The sequence below is a fragment of the Capsicum annuum genome, chromosome 10 (genome assembly GCF_002878395.1).
Source record: "Capsicum annuum cultivar UCD-10X-F1 chromosome 10, UCD10Xv1.1, whole genome shotgun sequence".
Lineage (NCBI taxonomy): Eukaryota > Viridiplantae > Streptophyta > Magnoliopsida > Solanales > Solanaceae > Capsicum > Capsicum annuum.
The window spans coordinates 212,462,965-212,474,906 of NC_061120.1; the positions used below are offsets into that span (position 1 = coordinate 212,462,965).

Here is an 11,942-nt window from a genome sequence, read left to right on the forward strand (position 1 = left end):
TAAAAATAAAAATATCTCATAATGTAACTTTAACTATTTATTTATTTCAACTAAAACTTATTAAAAATGAAACAAAAGTAAAAATAAATATTGGACAAAAATGAAAATATTTAATGCTGAATAATAAGTTAAAACTCCGGGAGGATCAAAAATCACGTGTCTACATTTTGCCCATTTTTGTGTGAAATTTCGAAGAGTTTTCATACAAACAAGTAGACAAATAAATAATTTTTTATCCTCCGATTATTCAAAAAAATGAGGATAAAAATAAAATAAAATAAAAGATATGACCGAGTCCTGATTTTGGACCGCCTACATATCCCGGGTTATAAGAGAATCAGGTCAGATGTAGTTCAATGGTAAAATGATGAGAGAATGAGTTAAAGACCGAGTGAGGTTCCCTTGAGTTTCCGGTTTTCGACTTTCTGCTTTTACATTTAAATAAAAAAAAATGAAGATACAAGTGAAAGATCCTATCTATGCAGCTTTTCTGGAATCTTAACTTGAATCTTCATGACTTCTCAAATGGTGAGATAGTTGCTATTCTGAGTTGATCTTGAAACACGAAATGGTCCTTCTCGTTGACTTTTGGCATTAGAGAAGAACCTGATAATTGATTTATTCTTCAAACTTTCCTCTGATTTGAATTTGACAATCTTCACCCTATTCTTCAAGAGGCCTCCTGAACTTGTAACTGATAATGTTTACCCTATTCTTTAGGTGGGTTCTTGATATGTTATTTCTTCACCTTGTTCTTCAGGCGGGCTCCTGACTTGCTATTTCTTCATCCTGTTCATCAGGCGAGCTCCTGCACTCAAAATAAAAGGTGAACGAGAAAAAAAAAGTCCCATTATCCAGGAGGGTCACGAGCAGAAACTAAAATTCAGTAAACACGAACAAAATTTTTGCCCCAGTTTGTACTAGAAAATTTTGTGAGTGTCATTAGATCACAACTTTTGAAAATTATAGTAAAGAGGGTGAATCAAAGCCCTGTAAAAGAAATACGTCTCTTCAGAGTAAAACTAATGACCAAAATTAGGAAGTGTATCTCCTAATATATGAAACTCAAATTACCCAGATAAGGAAGTGCGTCTCCTAGGGGTTAAATGAAATGATTCAACTAGATAGTACATCTACATCTTCTAAAAATCAAGGGTACATCTACATCTTCTAGAAATCAAGGGGAATGACTCGACTAAAAGATACATCTTATAGGAATCAAGGAGAATAACTCAACTAAAAGGTACGTTTTATAGGAATCAAGTAGAATGACTCGACTAAAAGGTACGTCTTATAGGAATCAAGGGGAATTCGACTAAAAGGTATGTCTTATAGCAATCAAGGGGAATAACTCGACTAAAAGGTACGGCTTATAGGAATCAAGGAGAATGACTCTACTAAAAGGTACGTCTTATAGGAATCAAAGGGAATGACTCAACTAAAAGGTATGACTTATAGGAATCAAGGGGAATGACTCGACTAAAAGGTACAACTTATAAGAATCAAGGAAAATGACTCGACTAAAAGGTATGTATTATAGGAGTCAAGGGGAATGACTCGACTAAAAGGTATGTCTTATAAAAATCAAGGGGAATAACTCGACTAAAAGGTACGTCTTATATGAATCAAGGGAAATGACTCGACTAAAAGGTACGTCTTATAGGAATTAAGGGGAATGACTTGACTATATGTATGTCTTATAGGAACCAAGGGAATGACCCGACTAGAAGGTACGTCTTATAGAAATCAAGGGGAATGACTTGAGAAGAAGGTACGTCTTATAGGAATCAAGGGTAATGACTCGACTAAAAGGTACGTCTGATAGGAATCAAGGGGAATGACGCAACTAAAAGGTACGTTTTCTAGGATTCAAGGTTCAATTTAAGAAGTATATCACCTAGCAATTAAAAATTGAAATATCTGGACAAAGATGTATGTCTCCGAGGGATATAGGATGATGAATTTTTACCATAATTTAATTATCAAACCTGTGCAGCAACATTGCTTTCTGCATTTGTGGAAATGAGGCATTACAGCCCTTGATATTTATGCTCTAAAGTCCTTGATTTGAAGGTAACATATTTCCTGTTTCATCAAAGAAAACTTGTGAGTTCAAAAACATGGTAGCAGGTTTGTGGGTTTAGCTTCCGTGGCAATCACTCTTGCGCTCGTCACATTTAACCTTGCTTTCAACCATTAGCATTTGTCACCAAATTGCTGCATCATGGACCCAAACTCAGATTATTAGAAGTGACTCTGAAACAAACACAGTATCTTTGTTTTGCCATGCTCCTCAAATAAACCCTTTGAACCTTGGTATTTCTATGAGTTCCCAGACTCGTCTATTGACAAAACTTTCTACATGCCTTATTTCGACATCATGTCTCTTTCATGTGTTGACTTTTTATCTTGCTTTGTGCAATTGAAGAAGCTGGTAGCCAGTTTTGAAGCCCTTCCTCGCTTGTCTTAACATGAATTTGACTCAAAAAATATGCGAAAGATGACAATGATTTTTCATTTGACGACAAAAATTTAAAAATAAAAAGTACAAAAAGAACAGGAAAAGACAATAGACATTTTTTTTTCAAAGATGTCAAAAACGAAAATTTTATCTGGGTGTGGCAACTGATTCCAGTGATTATGACATGAATTTTGAATTAAACAACCTGATCTACCCAAACTAATCACTATCAACTTTAGCCCAGTCATTGAATTTGAAATGGAGCCATTCTTGAACATTCTCCCTCTAGATTACAATCCTCCTTCAACTAGTGACACCCCAATAGATTTTCGCCAAAAAGACTATCTCATTTTCATTGTTTTATAAACTCACCATCGCTTTATGGTGTTCATGAGGATTTTTACTAATAAGACTCTCATTTTTTATTGTTCTCATAGTGCACTATCGCCTTATGGTGCCCATGAGGATTTTGACCCATAAAACTCTCATTTTTATTAAACTCACAACTTACTATCACCTTATGGTACCTACAATATGAAACCTCATCTACCCATACTTTCTTAGCCTTGACATTCTCAAAGATTGATCTGAAGGTCTTTCTTTGGTTGTAACTTGGATTTTGGATAGGGTAAGAAAGAAAGGACGACACGAGGCTAAAAAATATACATGACATTAGGTGAAACATACAACTTTTGAAATCGACTCTTAAGGAAATAAATTTTTGCCCCAATTTTATTTCATACTGGGTAAATTGAATTTTTTACTTGGTTAGACCGTTCCCCAGAGTAGGTCTGCCTACGTATCTTGTCATAGCAAGAATCAGGTCAAACGTAGTTCGGACAACTTTAGCCCTCTAATTCAATGTTTTATGATTAAATTGAATTTTAAGATCTGGCTGAAAATTCTGCTGGCATGTCAAGCACTAGAATCAACATAAAATGAATTGATGAAAAAAAAAAGACAAACAAACAAATTTAAAATAAGACAAAACAACAAGGGACACCACATTTCATTGAAAGAAAAAATAGAAGGGTTTAAACAAAGACGACAAATAAAAAAACAAGATAGATTCAAAACTACAACCTTGAAATAATTCAAAAAACAGAAAGAAAAAAAAATAAATTACTAATCATTTATCCTAGAGAGGAGAGGAGTGACTTCCCAATTGCTGAGCTTGTCATCTTAGCCACTGGTTTGCATATCAACATGACTAGAGCTTTTCTCACTGTCAATATTTTGCACCATAATTGATTTATCTTGAATTATCTTTTCAATTTCTCTTTTCAAATCCCGACAATCTTCAATACTATGACCCTGAATATCAGAATGATACGCACATCGTACATAAGGATCAAAATTTTTTGAACGCCCATTAGAAGTGTACCCAAGGAGAAGAGTGATCATGTCCCTTTGTACCAATCTCTGGAATAATCTGACATACAACTCTACAATTGGTATGAAACTATCCCTCGACTTTTGCCTTATTTCATTGTTTGTCTTCCAAATTTTGACTAGCAAATCTCTGGCCTTGATACATGGCTCTAGCTTCGATTGAATCGTAGTAAATGCCAACGCGTTTGTTGGGGTTCCTTATAGTCATGTTGAGGGCGAGATCGTAGTAAAGGGTGTTGTTAGCAGTGGACAAATCAAATTGTGTCAACGTAGCATCAGTCACGTAGAATTTGACCTTGTTAGGACGTAGGACTTGCCAGAGGACTAACGCGATGACTCCAAGGGCGATGAGAAGGGTGAAGATTATTTGGCAGATGCAAGTGCAGAGGCAGTTGAAGAGACAGCTACATGGGTTGCAACTGCGACCACCACGGTTACGGTGGTAGGTTTTGGTTGGTGGCGGAATAGAGGGGCCATAATAGGCTCCGTTCAAGTTAGGTTTTGGCATAACTTAATAAAAACAAGAAATACACAAGAATATCTTGAACTTCTGTGTTTATGAGGATGATGTAATCACTTTTTCTGTATATGATGGAGATTGTGGAATTAGTAAGCAAAAGCAAATTAAATATATATAGAAGAAGAGGCCGTGTTTGAAAGACTCGGTAGTTTTTGTATTTCTACCTTCTTAGAAATTGTTCAGATTTTGCCTAGCAATTTCCTAATCAAGATTATACGTCATTGACTTGGTTTTTAGTCAAGACTTTTGTTAAGACTCCTACATATGCTATAGATGGGTACTTGATCAAACTCTTATGATAATCTTGTTGAGTTAGACCTTACAAGATCGTCTCATACCGAATATGATGGCATGTGCTTTCAGGTTATATTTTGGCATATTACTAATTGAACTTTTAGTCCTTTTGTTGTTTGAATTCTATATCAATTTGATCGACTGAACAAGTAGAAGATTAATAACAATAACATAGCCAGTTTATTCCCATAAAAAGTTGGATCCAGAGATGGCATAGTATCTGCCCTTCACACACAAACAGTATATTGCAGATGCAGTTGCCTTGGTCGTCTATTGCAGATGCAGTTGCCTTGGTCGTCTTAATTTTGTTACAGAATTAATTTGGGTCTTCAAATGAATTTTTAATTAGGCAGTGTTATCTAATAAGTGAGGCACATAGCTTTTGAAACATAGCTTCAACACCAGAATGACAAAGTCCCATTTTGGTTTTGGTTTTGGTTTTGATTCTAGGTTTCCCTGATCGATGCCTCATTGAGCTTCCTCTTCAGCCCAGGTGACTTCAATTTATTACTAGTTTAATTTTGTGCTATGCTTAGAGAAATTGGCACGTGGATTTTGTCTTTCTTTGGTTAAAAGAAACAGCCAACCAAGCTATAGAATTACATTTTCCTGCTTAGTTTGAGGCTCCAGAATTACATTATAGTTTCTGCTAATAGAATAGGTACCTCCCCCTGTGAGATTTTACTTCCCTTGATGATACCAATCTTTTATTTTCTCTTTTGATGCATTAATTTTGCTCCAACACCAATTTGAATCTTCAGGTGCTTCATGTGACCAGATGTTGGTATAAATTTTCATATAGATCCTATGTACCCACTTTACCCAGAGTGAATTCTTGTTCTCTACAAGTTACCACATGAACTTGCCAACAGATGCCACATTCCAATTACTACATCCTTTAATGTTCAACCCACCAACAAACTGTTTTGGATAACAATTCATATCCCATGTTATTAAAGCTACCTTTTTCTTCTTTTTAGTGCTGCGCTGCATATACCCTCTAAATATTTTATTCATGTCATTGAAAATACTTCTTGGTAATATAAACATTGGCCCGTAAAAAATTTGAGTGCAGAATTGAACATTTATCACAAGATCCAGATATAGACATTGAAATTTTGTGGACTCTACAAAAAAAAAAAAGTTCAATTTTCATTAGAGTTTTTGGGGTAATTTATACTAAATCTATCTTAATAGCTACTCAACCTAAACAGTCCCAATAAATTCATGTCCCAATAAATTCATGGAATATTCATAAAGATCAAAACCCTCATCAAATATATCAAGAAGACAAACCTCCTTTCATGGAGATCAAATTCAAATGTTCTTACGTTCAAGAAATACGCCACTAACGGCCCTCGAATTACGGAGAAATTTATATCCAAATCTTCATATATTCGAGAAATATGCTACTGACGGTCCTCGAATTACGAAGAAGATCAAATCCAAATGTTCCTACGTTCGAGAAATATGTCACTAACGGTCCTTGAATTACGGAGAAATTCATATCCAAATCTTCATATATTCGAGAAATATGCTACTGACGGCCCTCGAATTACGGAGAAAATCAAGAAAGAAGAATCAAGGGAGGAACAGATTTGTACCCCATCATTTATCAATAAAATTATTGTTTCTTCATATTTTTATTTGTGGTTGAAGTTTATTTTCCATCAATTAAATTATGTTGGAAACACCAAAAAAAAGAAAACTATCAATGGAACTTTTACGCGTTGAGCTAGGAAAGAAAATAGAAGCAACAAATAGTGAATTGGCCTCATATTAAAATGTAATGTAACGAACACTGCGATATAACAAAGACATTGGGGGATAAAGCGGACTTAGTAATTGACTAATAAGCTAAAACTACAAGCAAGAGAATGGGAATGTAATAGAGCAGTAACAACAACAAAGGAGAAAGATAATAACAAACATCTTAGCCTAATGTTCAAAATTGCAGCTACATTCCTACAAAATCTGTTAAAACTTTTGGATACGTATTTCAACCATGTACATCTCAAATTCTCACCTGTGGTGTAGCTGTGTATGATAAATTCTGCCATTGTCAGGACATGTGATATAGTTATCTTCCGATAGTCGAAGCAATTTTAATAGTTGAATTACCTATATGCTGCAGGTGCAAGAAGTGACGATATTCCAATTGGAGCTACTACACAAGGAATTCTTTATTGGCAGGTAAATCTACTTAAACTGCTTGAGTAGATGGCCAATAATCGTGTCATATCTAGTCTGATGGCATATGCTTTCAAGTTATATTTTGGCAATAGAAGACATATTACTAATTCATCTTTTAGCCATTTTGTGTTCGAATTCTAAATCAGTTTGATCAATAGAACCCGAAGAAAAAGATCGATAACAATAACATAGTTTATTCCCACAAAATTGGATCTAGAGATGATAAGTGTCCACGTACTGTACCCCAACTTTGGAGATAGACTGCTTATTTCCAATGAGCCCTTGGCTCAACAAGACGTAAATTATCGAGGTGCATAGCGTTTAAGATACTTTGTACGGTGAAAGATTTTGTTATTTAGCAAATTAAATTGACAACTTCACTTTTTTGGGACTTACAAGTTCTCTCTGCTACTCCGTACTGCTCTTTCGCTCTCTCTTGAAATTTCTGATAAACAATTATCCTTTTTCTTCCTGTAATTTCGTATGGTAACCGCCTCGTATTTATTTCATGGTATATTTCTTGCTGTGAGACTTTTATTTGTTTTTCTATTTAAAAAATGTTTAGTTTTCACTTCCTTAATTGTATTGCATCAATTTGGTACTTTACGACACGTTGGATTCCAATCAAAAGTCTATTTTTGATGATTTCAAATTTCTATTTGTTGCAGTTTTGGGGTTGGAATTAGCGGAGAGGCAGTTATGAAGAGCTGGTCTCATCATAGTCTAACTGTAATGATGTTTAATTAAGTGTTGAAGCAAAATAAATATGAACATAATTTTAGTTTGGAAAAATTCTTCTTTCTGGTAATTCATTTTTTCTTTACGTTTCACATTGGATTTCTCCTAATTGGAATTCCTCTCCTTTGTTCTTTTTTTTTTTTTTAATTCAAGTTCCAGGTAGATCCCGGGGATGTATATTGATCATGATGAGCCTCAAAAACACAATACTGGGGGACAAGTTCGTACCCCAAATATACATCATTGACTGCAACGTAGTCAAGGCAAAAGAGAGAATGCACAAGAAGGGTGAAAGCATTCTCTGGCTAAACTATTTTTCACTAATTAACTAACAAAGAAGTTGACCTTATTGTACCGAATTCTAAAACTAGGAAGCTGCCATTCATCTAGCATAAATGAGCTTTTCGCATTTGCAGGCAAATTATCATACCTGTGAAAGTGAGTAGGATGCTCTATCGTGGTGGCTAGCTTGGCAAGGCAACCCGCTACCTTGTTACCCTCAGGAAGGCAGTGTGCAAAACTCATATCGGCATCAGTAATTCTCAGGTTTATGTCCTCAATAATGCCCTTTAACCACATATTATGAATAGGCTCTTTTTGCATTATTCTTACCATGATCGTGGAGTCCATTTCAATAATCCCCTTCCTATGTCCATGGTCAGACATCCATTCCACAGCGTATTTGGCAGCATTTCCTCAGCGGCATTATGGTCTCTAGCAATAACAGGGACAACGAAAGCGAAGATGAATTTTCCCTCACAATTTCTAGCAATCCCTCCAATCCCTGCTTTTCCGTTGTTCCGTAAATAGCTACCATCAGTGTTGAATTTAATCCTTTTGTCCATTGGTTTGCTCCAGATCACTGATTTAATGATGGTTTTGGGTACCATGTTCTCCACCACTTCACAAAGTCGATTCCATGGTAAGTCCATCTTGTGCATCGGATAAGCTTTATCCATAGCAGCCTGGGTATTCCACAAAATTTGTTGCTCTATCCTTCGGATATAGAACCTGGTTTGATTTCCATACCTACAGGAGCATCTTGTTTTCCACAATTCCCAGCATATTGCTACTGGTGTAATTTGGATCATCATTTTTTGCACTTGATTCTTACCTAAAGTTTTCCACCAATCTCGCAAGAACACCATTACTGACTTACTTGTGTATGTTATTCCCAAAGCTTGTCCAAAGAATTTCCACAACTTTTGGGCAGGTTCATTATCAATGAAGAGATGTTTGACTGTCTCTGGCACTGATGTATCACAGAATAAACAATCAAGTGTATTTCTTCCTCTAAACTTGCAAATGACATCACTAAAAGGTAATTTAGGCTTTAATAATCTCCAAGCTAAAAAAGATAATTTAAATGGTATACAGTTATGCCAAATATTGGAAAAAAGAGAGTTAAGAACTTTTTTTCTCCCTTATAAGATCCCATGCTGATTTGTTGGAGAAAGAACCATCATTGGTTGCTTTCCATGTGAGAACATCTGATCTAGTGTTGGATCCTATCTTGATGTGGATAATGTGTTGAACTATCCACTCTGGTAGAATCTCCCGAAACATTTGTTCATTCTAAACTTGATTCTGAAAGAACTCATTCACTTTAGTCTTTGTGGAATGTCTAAGATCAGGAGTGTATGTTGCTAAAACACCATATCCTGTCCAGTTATCCCACCAGAAACTACAATCACCCTTGTAAATATACGAAATCATGCTTTTTTTTCACTTTGGATCTTGTTTTGGTGAGAGTGTTCCAGATGTGAGAATTACCAAACACCCATACTTTTGTCACAGGATGTGCTGTGACACAGTACTTAGCTTTGGTGAACTTTGCCCACAGGGAATCTTGTTCTCTGAATCTCCACCACTTTTTTATGTTGAGAGTTTCACATATGTCCTTCATCCTCCTCATACCTTTCCCTTCTTCATTGGTAGGGTAACACATGTTCTCCCACGAACTCCAATGATAGTTATCTTTTTCAATTGCGGATCCCCAAAAAAATCTTGTAAAATGATTCTCTATTTGTTTGACAATTCCTTTTGGAGGAGTAAGAACAATGAGAGTGTAGATAGCTAAAGATTGAAGCACATGTTTGATCAAAATGTATTTTCCTTTGTGGGAGAGAATTCTACTTTGCCAAGCACCCAACCTCTTGATGATTTTAGAAAGCATTTTCTCAAAATGTTCATTTTTCTTTTCTCCTATGTATATCGGGCAACCAAGTATTCAAAAGGAAAATTCTTTTTCATAAATTCAGTGGCGCTCCTGATTTTGTTGATTCTGCTTGGATCGGTTCTAGGAGCTGTTAGAAAGAAGCACTTGTTCTTATTCGCTTTTTGTCCCGAGCTTCTTTCATACCAGTGGATTTGCTTCATAATCATCTTGATGGACTTCGTATTTCCACTCGTGAAAATTACAATGTCATCTGCATATGATAGATGATTAATAATTAATAATAGGTCCTCTATCAGTCATGAAAAAAGGTAAAAAATGCTCATTGTCAATGAGTCTGTTAAGGAGTCTCACGAACACTTCAGCACCAATAATAAAACGAGAGGGAGAAAGAGGATCACCTTGTTTGATACCTTGGGAGGAGGTGAAGAAACCCTTATTCCTTTCTACTTCTTCTGCCTTTCTTTTGATTCTTTCGAATGGTAATAGTAATTTACTTTTTTGTTTGTATTATTTCGAAGAAGAATCGCAAGCAGACACAGCATGACTTGGTTGCTGGTTCATGAAATCAGTTACGATTGTTTTATGCTGTGGTTAGAAAAATAAAATTTCAATTATCTCTTTTTATATATTCTTCTGAAATAATTCAAATGCTCATACCTTCAACCTAAGATATGCTGGTACGATAAGTAAACATGTCATTTGGCATCATGCAGGAAATCCAATCTTGCCATATTATACTCATATTGCATTTCGTGGGTTGCGCTCAAACATGGTAAGGTTGTAGCTTTTGAAATGACTCTGTTTTCTTGATCGCATTCTAAATCTATGATATCTTGTAGCTGTTCTTTGGTAATTTTAGCTTCAACGGTGAATGATTTAGAATTCTCCACATGCCGTTGCATTGCCACATAAACAATGAATCGTTGGGCTAGATGAGCAACTTTCTATCTCACCTCTGTAGCTGCAATGGAACAAAGGCAAGGTGGACGTGTAAAATTCAGATGGTGGATAAATTTCACGCTCGAAAAAGCAAGATCAAACTGTGCTCCAATTCTTCAGAACGAGGATGCTCAGTCTGATGTAGATGCATATCATGACATTTTTTTTGCGCCTCAAGTCTCCCGATTTTGGCACATAGAGATGGCCTTTAACTCTTCAAATACGAACAACTACAAAGAATATTCATCCTTTTGTTTTTGTGAAGAGAACTAGTCTGCAAAAACGTTTCAATGAATAATTTTTTTTATATTTCATTTAAAAGGATAAGCACGGGCGCACCTCACTAGTACTTTTATAAGTGGTAATAAACGTGGCTTACCACTTTTAATTACTTCAATGAGCGTATATGTTTAAATTTGATCTCAACCAAATATTGTTTTTATCTATCCTATATAATAAATCATAATAAGTTGCTCAAGCAGGCTGCTCATGGTCAACATGCCTGCTTCAGTTACTTCAATCGTGATTTGACTTTATTATTCCTAATTAATTATTGTAAGTTATTTAGTATTAAAAAATTAAAAAAATTAAAATAGATATTTATGACATGACTGTTTCAGCTGCTTCAACCGTGATTTTACTATATTACTCATAATTAATTATTATAAATCATTTAAATATTAAAAAAATAAAAAGTTAATGATATTTACTAAAAAAATAAAATAGAAATAAAATAATACATTAATTTTTGACGTTTTTATAAGTCATTTAAATATTAAAAAATTAATAATATTTAATTAAAATGATAAAATAGGCATAAAATGATAAATTATTTTTGGTTATTTTAAATTAACTTGACGTCTTAAATAGGACCACTTAGAAAAAAATTCACAAGTTTTTGCTATAATAATTTTACTATGTCACTTCTAATTAGTAGAATAAAAGAAAAAATATTATAAATTATAATAATTAAAAATTTAAATTATTTAAAAAATATAATTGACTATCAATGCCATAAAAGTTTGAACAACTTAAGAGTTTGTTATACAAATTTCATCAATATAAATATAATAATATATGTCTAACTTAAAATTTATCAACCAAACAAATAGAGATTTTAATTAAATGATAAAATTATACATAACGTAAAAATTTTAAAGATCAATATTGGACCGTGGGGCAAGCCGACTAGTATGATATAAGTGGCATAGATCTACAATATCAAT

The 11,942-nt window shown here is 34.5% G+C and overlaps 1 long non-coding RNA gene across 1 annotated transcript; it reads left to right on the forward strand.

Annotated features, from left to right (window-relative positions):
- Positions 1-2,437: 2,437 nt before the first annotated feature.
- On the forward strand, positions 2,438-11,192 carry LOC107843724. Its single transcript, XR_007045477.1, has 7 exons — positions 2,438-4,736; positions 5,118-5,160; positions 6,802-6,860; positions 7,529-7,589; positions 7,758-8,144; positions 10,491-10,549; positions 10,617-11,192. It is a non-coding gene; the product is annotated as an uncharacterized LOC107843724 (long non-coding RNA).
- The last annotated feature ends 750 nt before the right edge of the window (positions 11,193-11,942 follow it).